The following is a 3630-nucleotide window of genomic DNA, read 5'->3' as shown; positions in this document are numbered from 1 at the left end:
CCTGTAATCCCAGCACTTTGGGAGGCCGAGGCGGGCGGATCACGAGGTCAGGGGATCGAGATCATCCTGGCTTAAACGGGGAAAACCCGTCCCTACTAAAAAAATACAAAAAAAAAGCCGGGCGAGGTGGCGGGCGCCTGTAGTCCCAGCTACTCGGGAGGCTGAGGCAGGAGAATGGCGTAAACCCGGGAGGCGGAGTTTGCAGTGAGCTGAGATCTGGCCACTGCACTCCAGCCTGGGCGACAGAGCGAGACTCCGTCTCAAAAAAAAAAAAAAAAAAAAAAAAAAAGGACAAAGGGCTGGGTGCAGTGGCTCATGCCTGAAATCCCAGAACTTTGGCAGGCTGAGGTGGGTGGATCATCTGAGGTCAGGAATTTGAGACCAGCCTGGCCAACATGATGATACCCTGTCTCTACTAAAAATACAAAAGTTAGCTGGGCGTGGCGGCAGATGCCTGTAATCCCAGCTGCTTGGGAGGCTGAGGCAGGAGAATCGCTTGAACCCAGGAGGTGGAGGTTGCAGTGAACTGAGACCGCACCACTGCACTCCAGCCTAGGCAAAAGGGACAGACTCTGTCTCCGCCAAAAAAAAAAAAAAGGGCAAAGGACCTGAATAGACATTTCTCCAAAGAAGACATACAAGGGATCAAGTATATGAAAAGGTGCTCGCTATCACTAATCATCAGGGAAACACAAATTAAAATCACAGTAAGATATCGCCTCCCACATTTTGGAATGACTAGCATAGAAAAGGCAAACAATAACAACCTTGGCAAGGATGTGGGGGGAAAAAAGTGAATCCTTGTACCCTGTTGGTGGGAATGTAAGTTGGTGCAAGGAAATGAAATTGGTATCTCAAAGTAATATCTGCACACCCATGTTCGTGGTGGCATTATTCATAATGTTCAGGATATGAAAACAACCTCCATGTCTGTTGATGGATGAATGGATGAAGGAAATGTAGTATATTAATATCAGTATAATTTAATATTATTCTACCTTATAAAAGAAAGAAATCCTGTCATTTGTGACAACACGGATGGACCAGGAGGACACTGTGTTAAGTGAAATAGGTCAGACACAGAACGACAAATACTGCATGATGTCACTTATATGTGAAATCATATATAATTATATTTTCACTTATATGTGAAATCACATATAATTTCATAATTATAGGTGAAATCTAAAAAACTCAAACTCTTAGAAGAAGAGAGTAGAATGGCGGTTACCAGAAGCTGGAGGAAGGGGTGGGAGGATGAGGAAAAAGGAGGCAGCCTCTACTTCCCACCAATCTTTCGTGCATGTCCCAAACCTGCCACCTTCGGGTTCCCCAATACTGTGCTGTCGCCATAGAACATAAGGTGAGTACAACATTCTATTTTATCTGTACTCTGTAGTGTCCAAGCACAGAATTTGAGAAGACAGACACTAAGATCATTAGGTCATTCCCAGGCAGACCCAGCCAAGGGTGCCTGGTAAAGGTTTAGCAATGACTGTCCGGCAAAGCCCTATCTCTAGTGTTTTTCAATTTCAGTGCAGTAAAATACTTCTACTTTGGCTATTGTCAAGCTACTGGTGCATACAGAGTTGGGGAGCTAGAAAGAGATGTACAGAAGCTCATCATTACAGACGTAGTACAAGAGACATACCTCACTCCCAAGCATAGGTATTCATTGAAATAATTAGCAACAGTTGAGTTTTGAGTATTTACTGACCATTTTTAAAATCAATTATATAATTATAAGCTTATGTAATTTAATTTTTAATAATGGCTGCATTTAGCAACCAGCTCTCGAAATTCCTGAAAATTTGCCGGTCGACTCCTGCGAGCATGTATGAGCTGGCCCTGGCACACACTGGGCCTGCCGCCCAGCCCACGTTTATTGACCTCGTTACTCATAGGGACTCTGCTTTATTTTAAAATTATGTTTATGGCTTCTTGTCTGTCATCTCCTGCTAGAATATAAGCTCTGTGAGGGCAGGGATTCTGACTGGCTTGCTCATAGCGCTTCCTCCAGCACCCAGAACAATACCAGGTGCATAGCAGGTGCCCAATAAATAGACCAATGCCTGGCGCGTAGTAGGTACTCAATAGCTGTTGATGAGTGAAAGTAAGAAAGAGAATGAGATTCCTAACACAATGGTTTCATGTAAATTAGAAACAACACTGTGACACTGCGTTGTTTTCCAAGAATGCAGGGCATTCAAAGTCATTTGTGTTGGTGCCTGTGGGAAGGGAGGGGAGCACAGCCAGAGATGAAGAGTGGAAATAAATTAATAAAACGAGAGAAAGGCTTTGCCTGGACAGGAACTGAAGCCTGTGATTAACTCAACTCTCCTCACCTGAGATCTGATTAGGAAAAAGAGGACATCTTCATTTGCATAGAATTTTCCAGGAAGAGAGGCAGTTAGTTCTCTGCCCTGGACCACAGGGGCTCCAGGGAGGAGGCTGGTAGAAGGCAGTCGTGCTCAAGGTCACTCTGCAGGGCTGCGGTGTTTCCGTCTAGAAACCTGATACAGTGGGGTGGACGGGGGACTCCCAAGGAAAAACATGCAAAGAGGGAGGCAGCCACTTGTCAGTACACAGCTCCGGGCTGGGCATGGTGGAGCCACTGTGTACCTGTTTCTTGAAGTAATTAAATGAATGGATGAGGCTGGGCACGACAGCTCACACCTGCAGTCCCGGCACTTTGGGAAACTGAGGGAGGTGGATCGCTTGAGGTCAGGTGTTCAAGACCAACCTGAGCAACGCAGGGAAACCTCGTCTCTACAAAAAATTTAAAAAGTATCCGGGCATGGTGACGAGCACCTGTGGTCCCAGCTACCCGGGAGGCTGAGGTAAGACAATCACTGGAGCCCAGGAGGTCGAGGTTGCAGTGAGCCATGATTGTGTCACAGCACTCCAGCCGGAGACTGAGCAAGACCTTGTCTCAAAATATAAAAAATAAATAAATGGATGAATTAATACAACTTAGGATGATTCCATTTTTATTGTCATTATTTATTCGGTTTTAGAGACACTAAGCGTGTTAGAAATTGTCTTCTTTGGAATGCAGTGCCGGTTTAAGGTGTCTGTGCTCCTGCCTTCTGTGCCTCTGGTCTTGAGTAGTGATGGTGACACAGCAAGGGTGGGGCATGGTGGGGAGAAAACGCTTGAAGCAATTGATCTGGGAAAGGAGAGATCAGAGCCAGAGTAAAGATCAGGATGCTGGGGCCTGGGGCTCCTGGGTCTGAGGGAGGAGGAGCTGGGCCTGTCCTCCTGGGTCTGAGGGAGGAGGGACTGGGGACTGGGGCTCCTGGGTTTGAGGGAGGAGGGGCTGGGGCGTGGGCTCCTGGGTCTGAGGGAGGAGGGGCTGGGCCTGTCCTCCTGGGTCTGAGGGAGGAGGGACTGGGGACTGGGGCTCCTGGGTTTGAGGGAGGAGGGGCTGGGGCGTGGGCTGCTGGGTCTGAGGGAGGAGGGGCTGTGGCCTGGACTCATGGGTCTGAGGGAGGAGGGGCTGGGGCCTGTACTCCTGGGTCTGAGGGAGGTGGGGCTGGGGACTGGGCGCCTGGGTCTGAGGGAGGAGGGGCTGGGCCTGGACTCCTGGGTCTGAGGGAGGAGGGGCTGGGGACTGGACTCCTGGGTCTG

General features: G+C 48.4%; 1 protein-coding gene across 1 annotated transcript in view; it reads right to left on the bottom strand.

Moving 5' to 3' along the window:
- Window positions 1–3013: 3013 nt before the first annotated feature.
- The window catches only part of KLK14 (kallikrein related peptidase 14), an 8741-nt gene continuing 8124 nt past the window's right edge, over window positions 3014–3630 (bottom strand). Inside the window, exon 7 of the mRNA XM_017876499.1 lies at window positions 3014–3169. The gene's annotated coding sequence lies outside the window, so the exon portion shown is untranslated. The remainder of the gene's footprint in view (window positions 3170–3630) is intronic.

Source organism: Rhinopithecus bieti, unplaced genomic scaffold, assembly GCF_001698545.2.
Source record: "Rhinopithecus bieti isolate Rb0 unplaced genomic scaffold, ASM169854v2 scaffold_10264, whole genome shotgun sequence".
Taxonomy (NCBI): domain Eukaryota; kingdom Metazoa; phylum Chordata; class Mammalia; order Primates; family Cercopithecidae; genus Rhinopithecus; species Rhinopithecus bieti.
This window is presented reverse-complemented; position numbering and strand designations above follow the sequence as displayed.